This window comes from Dermacentor andersoni, chromosome 2 (assembly GCF_023375885.2).
Source record: "Dermacentor andersoni chromosome 2, qqDerAnde1_hic_scaffold, whole genome shotgun sequence".
Taxonomy (NCBI): Eukaryota; Metazoa; Arthropoda; class Arachnida; order Ixodida; family Ixodidae; genus Dermacentor; species Dermacentor andersoni.
In genome coordinates this window covers 253,107,918-253,123,899 of record NC_092815.1, presented here as the reverse complement: position 1 = coordinate 253,123,899, position 15,982 = coordinate 253,107,918, and the positions used below count along the sequence as shown (strand labels likewise).

The 15,982-nt window shown below is 46.6% G+C and overlaps 1 protein-coding gene across 2 annotated transcripts in view; it reads left to right on the top strand.

The window, feature by feature from the left end:
- The window catches only part of LOC129387016 (uncharacterized), a 403,253-nt gene that overhangs the window by 137,380 nt on the left and 249,891 nt on the right, over window positions 1–15,982 (top strand). The gene's annotated exons all lie outside the window — the stretch shown is intronic.

Here is a 15,982-nt window from a genome sequence, read left to right as displayed (position 1 = left end):
CCCTTTTCGTAAGCCCCCAGGTTTCTGCCCCGTACGTGAGTACTGGTAAGACACAGCTATTATACACTTTTCTCTTGAGGGATACTGGCAACCTGCTGTTCATGATCTGAGAATGCCTGCCAAACTCACCCCAGCCCACTCTTATTCTTCTGATTATTTCCGTCTCATGATCCGGATCCGCCGTCACTACCTGCCCTTAGTAGATGTATTCCCTTACCACTTCCAGTGCCTCGCTACCGATTGTAAATTGCTCTTCTCTTCCGAGACTGTTCAAGCGTACTTTAGTTTTCTGCAGATTAATTTTTAGACCGACTCTTCTGCTTTGCCTCTCCAGGTCAGTGAGCATGCATTGCAATTGCTCCCCTGAGTTACTAAGCAAGGCAATATCATCAGCGAATCGCAAGTTGCTAAGGTATTCTCCATTAACTTTTATCCCCAATTCTTCCCAATCCAGGTCTCTGAATACCTCCTGTAAACACGCTGTGAATAGCATTGGAGAGATCGTATCTCCCTGCATGACGCCTTTCTTTATTGTGATTTTGTTGCTTTCTTTATGGAGTACTACGGTGGTTGTTGAGCCGCTATAGGTATCTTTCAGTATTTTTACATACGGCTCGTCTACACCCCGATTCCGTAATGCCTCCATGGCTGCTGAGGTTTTGACAGAATCAAACGCTTTCTCGTAGTCAATGAAAGCTACATATAAGGGTTGGTTATTGTGGTGTCTGGCTCAGACCAGACGCATGACACTGGACCACGCAAGCGCAGTATGTACCTTCTCTTTATTCGTCACAGTAAAGCCACTTATATAGTAAATTATACTGAATGACGACGGCCATATGTACACTCAAAGAAATGAAACTGAAACAATAGAGAAGGATACAACATCGCCTCGCGCTTGAAAATACAACACAGCAAATTGCGACAACCAAAATAACTCTAACTAAACACTTATTGTTCAGATAAAGAAGACCCAAATTTTTTGACAGGTCGGCGTACCCTAGTGCTGCGACGTAAAGGTTGCTCCACCGAATCCTTTAAAGGAGCGACCAATTCTTCATTAACTTGAACCCTTATTTCCGGCGATGGCAACATTTCACCCTGTTCAGCGTCTGCGCGGCTTTCAGCTCCATCGGTACCCGAGTAGTCATGACGAGGCAATTCCCATGCCCCTTGTTCTGTTGTCTGCTATTGATTGCACGGAACCCGAACTAGTTTAGACGCATTCCAGCAACGACCGTCGCTCATCAAAAAGTTACTTTTGCCTTTTCTGCCGACAGTCTTGAAAGGTCCCACGTACTTTACCGACGCTTTCCCACCGCCTGCTGGCTTGCGTACACGAACGAAGTCCCCTACACAAAAGGCTGGTCTTTTCCCACCTCGCCTCCTGTCCGTATACTGTTTAGCATACGCCTGCTTTGCCTTAATCCTAGCAGGAACATTCTTATTCGAACCGGCATGGATACCCTCTCTTGTCAGCAATCCCACTTTATTGACTCTTCTCCTTGGCTGGCGCCCGTGAAGCAACTTGGCTGGCGACACACCCGTTGTCGCGTGCGGCGTCGACCTATGTATGCCGAGATAGTCAACCACAGCAGCCTGGAGGGGCCGTTGTTCCAATCGGGCAACCTGCATGAAACTTTGCAGCACGCGATTAAAGCGTTCAATCGCTCCGTTTCCTTGTGGATAGTACAGAGAAGAACAACGATGCGCAATACCCCTCTCTCTCAAGAATGGTTTAGACATTTGCGATCTAAACTGAGGCCCATTATCTGTGACAACTTCTTCCGGATAGCCTTGTCGGCTGAACACAGTCTGCGAAAAATCGACCACACTCTGTGACGTCACTGTAGACGAAAAAGCAAGCTCAGGCCACTTGGAATGATAATCGATCAGCGATATCATGTACATGCAGTTTGAAGGTGCCCACTCAATCGGTCCCACCATATTCATTGCTGAAAGGCGTTTCCAGCGCTCGTTCCACTCGGACGTGTTTTTCCGTAGCTCCGCAATTTCACCCCGTTTGCTGGTTTCTTTTCCCCACTACTGGAACTCTGTTGTTTATGGACCGCTTTGGCGGTTCGTAATTACTACTGGCGCCTATCTACAAGGTCCGTCGTCATCTACACCCTTCTGCTGCGTTGTCCAACTCGAGCTCTTGCGCGGCTTCGCGAGGGCGAGTGACCCCGCGGCACTCGCCGCGTCGGCGCGGAGCATTGACTTTGACTTTATTGAAATTTGGACAATATACAGTTGTCCGGGTGAAGAGGGCTAAAGGTGACACACGTGGTCACCTGACTAGCCCCTAGACATCCTGAATTCACGCAGGCACAGTTTCGACATGGTAAGTTGCGAAGTACAATTTTTTTCCCTTTTTTTTTTTTTTTACGGGAAGATTATAACAATTCACATACAGCAATATACATACACTGTACATTCAAATCAATCTAATTAATTATGTATAATACCTACAAACATGTTCACTTGACCAAGAAAAGAAAAAACAAAGCAAGGAATGCTAACTGCATCTCCCATACGACAAAAAAAAATGTTCAAATGACAAAAAAGAACAAAGGAAACAAATTTCTGACTGGTTTATACACGATTTAAGATACACGATAAAGCGCACACTTTTTTTCTGTAATCGATGGAGGCTTTCCATGTAAGACCTAGTAGTGGTGCCCCAGACAAGCAGGCAGTAATGCAGTCGCGAATGAACGGCATTAAAATACAGTTGACGTCGAATATAACGAGGCAACAATAAGCGAAACTTATTAAGCATACCAATACAGTGTGCAATATTACGCTTAATATAGTGAATATGACATGACCAACGAAGGTTTTCATGAAACTGAACACCTAAAAATTTAATTTGTGCTACCTTCTTCAGCGGTTGCGACTCGAATGCCACATCATTATTAATATAAACAGGTCTGTTAATAGGGGTAAAAACAATGTACTTAGTTTTGTCAACATTTAATGAGAGTTCATTTGTAACAAGCCAGTCAGATAGATTCTTAAGCCATAAGTTTACACGCGGGATTAAGGAACCTAGATTTTCACCAGAAAAAAATACACTTGTGTCGTCAGCGTAAAGGATAATAGAAGGGGTTTTTGGGATAGATACCATGTCATTGATGTATAAAAGAAACAGAGTAGGTCCTAGGATTGACCCCTGAGGAACCCCAAATTTTATTAGCTTAGAATTAGACGTAGCATTGTTAATAACAACATACTGGGAACGACCGGAAAGGTAGTTTTGCAGTAATTTAAGTGAAGTGCCTCGTATTCCATAATACGGTAGTTTGCTAAGAAGTATATTATGTTTAATAGAATCAAACGCTTTGCTGAAATCTAGAAAAACACCTAATGTGTACAATTGATTTTCTATGTTGTTAATAAGTTTATCCTTAATACTGAGCAATGCAGATTCAGTTGATTTCTTTCTCTGAAATCCGTACTGGCTGGGAGAGATTAACTTGTGTTTGTTAAGATAGGTAGTAATCCGTGTATTAATCACTTTTTCTACTGTTTTGGAAAACAACGGTAGAACTGATATAGGTCTATAATTACCAATTATATTGGCAGCACCGCCTTTAAACAAAACAGCAACTCTTGCCATCTTCATTTTTTTCGGGAAAAATACCTGTTGTCAAGATTTGATTTGTTATATGACAAAGTAGATTAACTATTAGGTCAGCAATTGCTGTAATTGGTGCTACCTTTATGCCATCAAAACCGCAAGAACAGTTATTCTTGAAAGCTAATATAATATCATTAATCTCTGCAGGAGTAGCTGGATATAAGAAAAGGCTGTGCTGAAGATTATGTTCCATGTATTTTCCAATATTACTGGGCGTTCCGGCAGGAAAATCTCCAAATGCCAAAAAATGTCTGTTGAACTCGTTGGCAAGATCTTTACCACTCAGAACCGTTCCTCCAATTGTCATTTGTGTAGGTATATTTGTTTCTGATTTCTGTAGAAGATCTTTGACTGTACGCCACGTTTTTTGAGGGTCAAAGGAGATATCTGAAAATTTATGAGCGTAGTATTGAATTCTAGATTTCTTTATATCTGCACCTAATTGATTTCTAACTTTTTTATACTCTTTCAAAACTGTCAAGTCTTTAGATTTTATAAACTTGGAGAAAAGCCTATTTCGTGCCTTGATTCGCCTGAGCAGGCCTCGTGTAATCCAAGGCTTCCTTCCTTTTCTACACTTTGCTATTGTTACAACTGGGAAAGCGCATTCATACAACTCTGTCAGTTTGTGCAAGAATTTGTTGTATAAAATATTAGGATCTTCATCACGCTGCAATTGGCTCCAGTCAACTAAGTAGACGATTTGACGAAAGTATTCAATTTTGCTTTGGTTTATAACACGGTAACTATTTGGCGGGTAAGTATGTTTGAATGTTTGTTTATTTCACCTTTCCATAAAGCAGAAGGTTGACAGGTGATCACTGATGTCGCTCAGGAGTACTCCTGCCGTGGTACCACCAATATCACTATTTGTTAGGCATAGATCAATAAGTGTTTCGCTGGAGCTTGTGATACGAGTAGGCGTTGTGATTATATTGGAAAAGCCGTCGGCCAACATCATATCAACAAATTCATTGACAGAATTTGACGTTTCTAGTAGGTTAATATTAAAATCACCCATTATTACCACAGGCCTACTTTGTAAGGAGAGGTCGCCCAATACTATTTCTAAAAAGTTGAAGAACTCTTGAAGAGACACAGAAGGTGGCCAATAATTACGCCAAAGATGAATGCATTTGTCTGAATAAAAAGTGATTCGTACGAAGGGCTCAAAACTGTGCACTGTGGTATTATTTCGTAAGAAAAACTGTTTTTAATGTACAAAGCTACACCTCCCCCTTTTTTGACTTTCCTGAACAGCGCTTCACACCTATAACCAGGAAAGCGAACAACATCATTCGATTCAGTATACCAGGTTTCAGTGAAAGCCAGCGCATCAAATTCATGGTTCAATGACGACAAAAAAAATATCAATTTCTTCTTCTTTGTATCTTAAACTGCATGCATTCAGATGATAAAAGGAAAAGCATCCGGATTTTGAAACCTTCATACATTTAAAAGAGTTAACATCGTGATAAGGACTGTTATCCATTTGAACTGACATTCACACTAGATATACATTATCTAAATAGCACATCATATCATGTTATCAATGTCACTTTCATCGCGGATGCGAATCGCGTTGGCGCCCTCAGTTTTTCGTGCAAATATGTGACCATTCTTTTGCCACACAAACCGAACGTTCTTTTCCCTGCCTTTTCCACTTGCTAGCCAGAGAAGGCGTTTGTTGAAAGGTGTCAGGTTGTCCAAAAATTTCACGTTTGGTGCTTCATTCTGAAGGCGCGAGCGATTGCGCATCCACTCTTCCTTATGTAGGACGGATGAAAACCGAGCAAGAAGGATAGGCTTCTTTCCCTTTCGTGCAGGTAGCCTATGAAGCGCATCAAGGTTACCGTTCTCAAGCAGCGGGAGCTGAAGTTTGCATGCAAGGTCATTCATTTTCGCGAGCAGGTCTTCGTGTTCCTCCACTATGAGGCCATGTACTTCCATGTTTTGCCTGCGACTGTACTGTTCCAGCTCATTCAGCTGCAGTTTGACTTCCCTTGTGCTTGCGGACGTTCCCGATTCTACGGCCTCGACCCTTCTTTCCAAGACTGCAATGTCAGAGTTTTGCTTGTCTAATTTCCTTAATATTGTATCATATTTGTCGGAAAGGTGCTGTATCGATGTTTCAATGTCACTGACTGTTTTCAATAGTTGTGTCAAATTGTCAACTTTAGTGACGAGGGGAAGCATGAGGGTTATCTTTTCATCTAGCTCTTTCAATCTCTTCTGAATGTTCGAATCTTCTGTTGGTGTCACGGTATTGCCACATCTTTTTTTTCCAAGTTCACATGTTGCACAGTTCCAGCTAGATTTTAGTGAGTCACCCTTGGCACGGAAATTGGATGTTTTCACCCCCGAGCATTTACCTAGATGGTACGAGTACTTGCAACCAGTGCATGTTATGTACATGCCATCTTCAGGCAACACACTATGACATGTCAAACACTCTTTTTCCCCATATCCGAGATCACCAAGAATGCTCTAATAAACACCTCACTGTGGCAGCAGTGGACACAACCAGATCTACAGTCCTTACAAGAGAGGCTAAAAGTACCACCAACCTGTGAACAAGCGTAGAATTTTGTAAGAACGCGTTCAGTCTGCCGTCCACTGCTGCCACTGCGTGAATGCCAGCACAGCCGGTGGTGTCCGTCTTTTTGTAGCCAGAGTGCGGTCACGTGGCTTGTCCGCAGTTATCGATGCGAAAGATCGGCACGATGATTCTTCGGCTGTCCGCCAGGCGTGCAGACGCAGCTCCGATGATATCCCAAGGCTTTCGTGATATCCCAGTGGCTTCCTGTGAACAAACGTAGAAATTTGTAAGAACGCGTTCAGTCTGCCGTCCACTGCTGCCACTGCGAAGCTTGGGTTACAGGAGTCATTCCCGATTCTTGGCGGCATGCAGAAATGGTCCCTATTCCCAAACCTGGAAAACCCCAAGATAATATCGCTCTTATGCGCCCAATAGCACAAACCTCAACGTTAGGCAAGCTGATGGAGCGTATGCTCGCGACAAGTATTACATGGTGGCTCGAGCGGTACTCATGGTATCATCCTGGCCAAATCGGGTTCCGTGCTCATCTAGGCGCATAGGATGGCCTTGCGTACCTATCTTCTATGGTTCTCATCGGAGGCCGCTCCCGAAGAATTCGCACAATTCTGGCAATGAATATTCTTAAAGCGTACGACCATGTGAGTCACGAAGCAATTGTCGGAATTCTCCATTGGCTTCAGTTTCCTAGCCGTGTCTGCGCATGCGTCGAAGCCTTCCTGTGCGCTCGCACCGTCTCCATTCGCCAGGCTGGCCAAGCAACAGGTCAGTTCGTCGCACATCGAGGTGTCCCAGAAGGATCTGTGGTCGCACCAGTCCTTTTCAATATTGCTCTCCTTCCACTAGCCTGGAAGCTAGCCACGATACATAACGCACAGTACATTAAGTACGCAGATGACATCACTGTCTGGTAAGTTGATCCTGGAATCTGCCACCAAGGACAAGCGCTCCAAGAGGCCCTAAACATGACGCACAACTGGTGTGCTCAGATAGGCCTTGACATTTCCAAGGACAAAACGACGTACATGTCAGTAGCGAACAAGTATGGGCGCCGTCTACTGGCACTCCGGCCTCTTCAATTAACTCTGGATCAGCAACCATTACACGAGGCTTCAACTCTCCGTGTACTCGGCCTTGAAATGTATTCCTCCGGATCTGCGGGGCCATGGGTCAAGAATGCAAAGCAACAGGCCGCAGAAACGATACAGTTGATACGTCGGATTGCAAAGAAATCTGGCGGAGCGAGCACCAACATGGCTCGCCTTCTTGTCCGTTCTGTATTGCAACCACGACTCGTCTACAGAGCCCAGTTTCATCATCTCGCGAAGGCACAATGGGCTCGCCTTGAGGCCGTTAATAACGATGCTATGCGAGCCATAACAGGACTACCACGTCTCACTCCGTTGCCAACCCTACAGGCTGAGTCCCAACTCAACACTATTGACGAACTCGTACACCAACGTCGATGCGCACGTTCCCTAAAGCCATCATATTTCGGCTCGGCTGCTTCACTAGCCCGGTACATGGGACACGAAATAGACAATCCAGCATCTACGAGACCCGATGTAGCTCCGTGGAAAAGGGTACAATTAAGTGACAATAAGCCTCTTGGTCGTCTGTATATCCCGGTTCCTCGTCAGGCGAATACCCATGTTTCCCGCCTTCATCGCGCCGATGACAATCAAGACGATGCGACTCTTGTAGCATACGCTGATGCCAGTGTTAATGGCACCATAATTCACACAGCTCTCGTGTGTCCATTGATACCAGAGGCAGGCCAAACGTGCTCGTATGTTGCCGATCCTGCACCACCGGCCTACCTTGCTGAGCTTGCTGCCATACGAGACGGCTTGGCCGCGTTGCTACCTACTGTTCAACATGCTCGATACCCTCAACTCATCATTCGCACAGACTCGACTCAAGCTATCCACGACATACGTAGGGTGTCTCGGTCCACTCTATTCTCAGATAGCATTCACCGTCTTGCTGCCACTACGAATATCCTCATACGCGTCCAGTGGGTGCCTCGAGCAGCCCTGCCGGGTCTCCTTGAACCAGATATGGCAGCCAACCCACAGAGAACATACCCACTTCCACATTTTCTTGAAGACGCCTGTGGACGACTGACCCAGGAAAAGGAAAACCTCCGACGTACCACGCGAGCTCTCATACCTCCGTGTGGGCCAGACCTCCCTGGTGGTTTAACCCGCCGAGAGGAGGTTACGTTAAGGAGGCTACGTGTCGGGGTCGCGCTCACCCCGTCTGTGACCGCTGTCTGGCCACAACAGTACCATGGTCCTTACGGCTCATCGTGCCCATTTTGCAACACAGGAATCCAAAATGTGACAGTGACACACCTATTATAGACGTGCCCAGGACTTCACCTAAGCCGTCTCCGCCACCTCCGGGCAACAGGCCTTCGGCGTGGCCGCCCACCCGACCTTGAACGTTGGATTCATGGACCCCATCATCGTTCACTCCTAGGTTTTTTGCACGAGTCGAATCTGTACGTGTATTTTTACCATGTTTTGTATTATGCCTAAGGGCATGCTTTCGAATTAAAAAAAATATATCCATTGCTAACCTCTGCCATGGTAGCGCTGTAAACGTCACCGGCTGCAGCGGTGCAAACGACGGTTTAGCGGATTTGTCCGCGGCCTGACAGATATGACAAGAATGAATTGCTTCTTCTACCTGTTTATTCAAACGTGGCCACCAGTAAAGGTCACGTAATCTCTGCTTCGTGCTGACAATTCCTGGGTGACCTTCGTGCGCAAAACCAACAAGGAGCGAGGTTAATTCACTCGGAACAACTACCTGCTCGCCGTGCATCAAAAGGCCATCAACGAAAAAAAGCTCTTACCGCACGATAAAGTACGGCAATATTTCTGATGACAAAGCTTTCCTAGGCGCCCAACCATGTACCACGTGTACAACAACCTGTTGCAGCGTGCTGTCTGCAGCAGTGGCCACCTGCAGCCGTTCCTTTGTTAGGCACTGTGATACAACGGACACAATTTCTTCCTACATCGTCTGCTGCGAATCACAGTCAGGAGGTAGGCATGAAAGCGCATCGGCTACGACATTCTGCGATCCCTTTTGGTACTCTATGTCGAAGGTATAATACAAAAGTCGAGCTGACCATCTGGATATACGCAGAGGTCGACGTCCTGTACCGGTAGCTGAAAGTAACGTCACCAGTGCCTGATGGTCCGTACGCAACAAAAATTTTCTACCCCACAAGTAAACGTGCCAGCGCTTGCACGCGAAGAGACAAGAAAGCGCCTCGCGTTCCCCGATGGAGTACTTCCGCTCAGCAGGAGTCAGGGCACGCGATGCGAAGGCCACCGTGCGTACGCTGTCACCATCGCGTTGCTGAAAAACGACTCCCAGACCCTTATCAGAAGCACCTGTCGTAACAATTACATCAAGGCCTGGGTTGAACATTTATATGACTGGGCTTGAAGACAAAGCTGTCTTAACAAGCTGGACGCTACGCTTAGCCTCATCATCCCACGTGAACTGTTGTCCAGGCCGCAGGAGCCTTCCAAGCGGCTCGACCACATCAGCAAATAGCGGCAAAAACCGAGCATAGTAACAAGCGAGACCACAAATGAACTCAAAGTGGCAACATCGGAGAAGCAGGCACTATGACAATAGAGTCAACCTTAGACTGTAATGGTGTGAGCCCTTTTGAGCTCACCGTATGCCCTAAAAAGGATAGTTCTGAAACAGCAAATGTGTATTTCTGGTTGAGCTTCAAACCTGAATCACTGATTTGTTTTAGCACCTGGTGTAGATTCTTGTGGTGCTCACCTGTCTTGGCCCACACAATCACATCATCAGTGTAACAAAGTACATCTTTACAATCCTTCAAAATATACTGCACCATTCTCTGAAAGGCTGAAGGCGCAGATGCCAGGCCAGAACACACTCTCTTAAAACGAGACAACCCTTCGTGTGTGATAAAGGTGGTTAGTCCCCGACTTTTCGGGGTCAGTTCTAGCTGAGGGTATGCCGGCGCTAAGTCGAGCTTATAGAAGCCCGTTCCTCCGGCTAGTTCATGAAGTAGTTCCTCTGTATGCGGGAAAGGAAAAGCATCGGCAATTACTCCCTTGTTCACTTCACGTAGGTTCACTTCACACAACCTAATTGAACCGTTCTTCTTCCTCACGACAAAGACCGGTGAAATCCATTCCAATGCGTCGACGGGCTCAATTATATCTTCGGCCAGCAGACGTTGTATCTCCACCGATACCTGTTGCCGTAGCGTGAGCGGCGGGCATCGGAGCTTCGCAAAAACTGGTTTCACAGATAAACGGCATTTTAAATGGTGAACAAAGCCTTTCACATGCCCTAACTGTTCCGTGAACAAGTGCGCCAACTGGTGCGCGAATTCTGAAGGTAGTAAGTCAGGGCATGTCACCTGGCCACAATTCAAGGTTGAGCCGTTGATAGTGATTCCCAGGCTCCGAACGGCATCAACCCCATGCAGCGATGTGCCCTTGGTTGGGACATGAAATAGCACACTGGCTATGTTTCCCTTGTAACATACATCAGAAAGAAGCAACCGCTTAATTTGATTTGTTCTCAGGAATAGTTACACAAATTGGCAGTCGGCGGTCGCAACGAGTAGGTGTTGGCTAGATATTTTTGGTAGTGCTCTTCACTGAGCAAAGAAACTGTAGCGCCTATGTCGCAATCAACGACAGTCTTATCTTCTCGATAGAAATGTTGGCTCGAATATCTTTCGCCGAAGCATTGTGGTCACCAACTTGAAGGACCGTGATGGCGTTGGCCTTCTCGGGCTTTCTAACGGCATACTTCGTTTTCTTCGATTTGCACATGCTTGAAAAGTGACCCATTTTCCCACAAGAGTGGCAACGCTTGTTCCTCGCCGGACATGCAGTCGAGTTAGCCATATGCAATGACGAGCCGCACCTGTAGCAACTTTCTTGCTCAGAGTCTGACCTTTTTCGCACATCTTAAATCTTCTTCACAGAGCTATGCGCGAATTCCCCGAGCTCTTGTTACGTTTGCTCAATTTGCGTCCCGATGTCAACACCACGCTGCAGTGTAAGCGAAGACCCTTCATAAAGGATGCGTTCACGCGTTGTTCGGGACGAAGTGCCTTCCAGTCATTGGTCTCGAATCATGCTATCGGTAGCACTGCCAAAATTGTTAGTAGGCGCAAGGTCCCGATGACTGCTTCTAAATACTTGAAAGGTCTCAGCAGGCAGTTGTCGTTTTTGGCGAAACCGGCGCTACCTCACCAAATCATTCGTAGCGCTCGCGAAATGCGTATCCAGTGCAGCAAGCGCGTCCTTGTACTCGGCCTTGGCGTCCGCAGTCACGTCTGCTCCTTGTGCAAGGATGCTGTAGAATATTCTCTGGCCTTCAACCCCGAGAGAGTTTAGCAGAATTGCCCTTCAACGCTTGGGCTGCAGTTCATCGCCGCCAATGGCCTCGAGGAAATTCAGGAATATGCCTTTCCAGTGCTGCCAAGGCACAGCCGGTTCACCGGGTGCAGGTAAGAAAGGGGGCGGTTCTGGAAAACACCCGAGCGGCATGGCTCTGATCCCATCCTCGTCGCCAATATGTGGTGTCTGGCTCAGACCAGAAGCATGACACTGGACCACGCAAGCCTAGTATGTACATTCTCTTTATTCGTCACAGTACAGCCACTTATATAGGAAATCATAATGAATGACGACGACGATATGCACACTGAAAGAAACGAAACTGAAACAATAAAAAAGGATACAACAGTTATATTCCGCACATTTCTCTGTCACCTGCTTGATAGTGGGAATATGGTCTATTGTTGAGTAGCCTTTACGGAATCCTGCCTGGTCCTTTGGTTGACGGGAGCCTAAGGTGTTCCTGATTCTATTTGCGCTTACCTTAGTAAATATTTTGTAGGCAACTGACAGCAAGCTGGTCGGTCTATAATTTTTTAAGTCCTTGGCGTCCCCTTTCTTATGGATTAGGATTATGTTAGCGTTCCTCCAAGATTCCGGTACGCTCGAGGTAATGAGGCATTGCGTATACAGGGTGGCCAGTTTCTCTAGAACAATCTGCTCACCATCGTTCAACAAATCTACTGTTACCTGATCCTCCCCACCTGCCTTCCCCCTTTGCATAACTCGCAAGGCTTTCTTTACTTCTTCCGGCGTTACCTGTGGGATTTCGAATTCCTCTAGGCTATTCTTTCTTCCATTATCGTCGTGGGTTCCACTGGTACTGTATAAATCTCTATAGAACTCCTCAGCCACTTGAACTATCCCATCCATATTAGTGATCATATTGCCGGCTTTGTCTCTTAACGCATACATCTGATTCTTGCCAATTCCTAGTTTCTTCTTCACTGCTTTTAGGCTTCCTCCGTTCCTGAGAGCTTGTTCAATTCTACCAATATTATACTTCCTTATGTCAGCTGTCTTTGCGCTTGTTGATTAACTTCGAAAGTTCTGCCAGTTCTATTCTAGCTGTAGGGTTAGAGGCTTTGATACATTGGAGTTTCTTGATCAGATCTTTCGTCTGCTGCAATAGCTTAGTGGTATCCTGTCTAACGAAGTTACCACCGACTTGTATCGCACGCCCCTTAATGATGCTCACAAGATTGTCGTTCATTGCTTCAACACTAAGGTCCTCTTCCTGAGTTAAAGCCGAGCACCTGTTCTATAGCTTGATCTGGAATTCCTCTATTTTCCCTCTTACCGCTAACTCATTGATCGGCTTCTTATGTACCAGTTTGTTCCATTCCCTCCTCAAGTCTAGGCTAATTCGTGTTCTTACCATTAAACTTTACAAGTAGCCAGCTCCAAAAGTGCCCGTCATTTCAAAAGTGGCCCGCCCGTCCCTGAGGCACCAAGTAAATTAATTTAGTCACAACTCGAGATGCGCGATACAAGTTGACTCGTTATATAAGCGGGAAGCACAGCGACCGTGAGTTGCAGTGGTTTGCGTGGCTTGCGTATGTATTTGCTCATCGCTGCCAACGACGTCAATACAGCCAGCTGCATTTTTGTTAGAAACGACCAAATTGTAGAGACGTTAATTGTCCTGACGAATATATGTTCAAAGCCTAGTGGCTCCCAGCGATATCAGCGGCTGCAAGGGGAGCCTAAATAGTCGGCACTTCGTTGCAGCGGCACTCGCGTCGATATATATTTAGTAACATCGGTTGCGTAAAACGAAGGAGGTCTGAGCATAGACGTTTGTTTGCATCTTCTTGGCTGCGAATTATTCCCATCGTGCTTGGAGGGGCTTGTTCGTATACCACACGAATCGCCGCGGAAACCACTCCGGCGCGCTGCACGACGGATTCTGCGCAAAGCAGGTGTTTCCCGAATGTGATGGACATCGCCGCCGCTCAAGTATGTTGCTTATACGTATCCAGCGTCTTCCAGTGCCTTCCAGTGTGATACTCGCGCGGTTTTTGAAACAGCATCGCACTCGGGACGCTCGGGCTCGCTGGGACTGACTGGGACACCAGCGAGAACGGTGCAATCACACTGGACGAGACGCTGGTTCTGCCGTGACACTGGGGAGCACTGGTTTGTGTGCTCCCCAGCGCACGGGCGCTGGTTCTCGCTGGAACCTGGACTGGTTATGTTTGTGCCGCGCTGGTTCCAGTGCGCGAGGGCGAGCGCTGCTGAATATAAATGCTTTATACAATTTCATCGCTTGATACTAGTATCTTGTCCTAAATAACGTTATATTTTGGAGTCATAAAACTCTGTTTCGTGTCGCAGCTTGGAATAAAGCTGCGTAAGCTGCCCTGTTTCTGCATGCATACTTGGCAGTGAAGATCACTTTCGTTTTTTTTTGTATTTTCCTTCTTGAATGGCGGATAGCTAAATTCTTAACGAAATCACGCAAATGCAGAGGACACCGCGTTTTTTAGTAGTTGGCACGTAACATTTGACTGGGAGTTGTCGCTGTTGTCGCAGTGTTGTGGAGTGGACATGAAATCCAGAAGTTGTTCAGACGCGCTCGAACTGGCCCCGAGTTTGAAGCCTACCGCTGACTGAATTTTTCGCACCGATAACGAAGCTGAGGTGATTCGTGCGCTTTCACTTTCCCTATTGTACTAAAAAAATGTTCTGAGGCTCAAATACACACATTTTAGCGTTCGCCAGCTACCCGCGCCGAGAACGGTCCCTACCGAGGCTCAGGTTTAGCGCATCCGCGGAGTCCGTCCGCACGCTATCGGCGCGCCGGGGCTCAGGAATCCACAAGGATAAATCACTGAATATTTCAGCTTTCGCATCGGTGTTCTTAAATAAATCTTTTTTTTTGTGCCAACAGTGCTAGTACAAGAAGCAATGAGCGCTGATGTGACGCGTCATAAACACAGGTATATGTGCTGTCGCCGAAGGCTGCCATCACTAGTCTGCGCTTCTCTGACGAATATATGTGACTAGACAGACGTGTCGATTGAACTGCGCGATTGAACTAAGGAAACGTTGCATATCCCTTGCATGAAGAACAAGAAATGGCTATCGAAATCGGTAGGAACAGCTTATGCAGCGTCCCGGGTGAGTGGTTCATTTAGGACTTTTTTCGCAGTTAAAATACCAATCTCAAGTGAAAATCGATGTTGTGGCATTTCCGAGCATGCTACTGAACAAAGAGAACAACTTTTTCTCTCTGGCTCCGGCGTGAGGATTAGTTGCTGGGCAATAGCGCATCTACCATGTCTACGCGAGACCTATCTTTTCGAAACAGCTTCTCGATTGTGACATTGCAAATTATCCACTCATGTCCACGTGCTGGCATGCCGTAGTGATAAAGTACTGGGCTTGGGATCTGCAGGTCCGACTATATAATCCTGGTCTAAGGAATTTTATTTTTGCTTTTTTATTGCAATAAAACGCTCTCTAAAACAGCTCTGCCACGTATTTAACGCGCTAGAGCTGTTTTTCGTACCAATACCCAGCGCCTCCAAGTATGCCGCGCCTGCCCAGCGCCCCACCATCCAGCGCGTGACACTGGGCCCATAATCAGGTGTTCAACTGGACACTGGGTACTGGGTTTCGCAATAGGATTTGCGGCGAAGCCGCAGCGACGGCTGCAGGTGACGCAACGAGGAGGCAGCGTGATACACTTTGTCGTCTGTTTCGATTAGTAAACGTCGCTGTGACGGAGAAGTCGCACTTTCTGCTGCAATTTGCCCGTGAGTTTGTGAACTGCTGCCGACAGTTGTATACCACGACTTGCTTTGCATCGAATGTACAAACGGCGGGCTTTCGCACTTTGAGCGGCCGTGCACAGCCAAAACATGCTTTGCACAGGCGCACGACTTGTTGTCGCATTGGCATTTACTTGGACACCGAAAACATTCTGCCAGATTTTCAGGCGTACAACCCAGGGAAGACGGCCGGCGCGTTTGAGCAGTGCAAATAACTTTGACACGTTCTCACAAAGCACTAATCAATCGTTGCAGCTGCTCGGTGCACTGACGACTCGTTCTCTGGGCAAGTGCTCATATGAAATAACCAGTGAAGGCACTGGAGCTTAACAAGCTTCACATGGACGTGCGGCACGCACACAGGCCGTCGCTATTTAAAACTCCATGGGGAGTTTCAAACCCCGTGATCTGAAACTCCGTGGGGAGTATAATCGGGTCATGTCGTTTTTATACTCCGTCCCTGACCTATGGGACTATAATGAAGAAATGCCGTTTTCACTCCGCTATGACAGAGGTAATAGTTGGGGCATGCGAGGTATTGGGACTGATAAGCTCATAAAACTCCCATCTCGGCTAATTTTAGTTT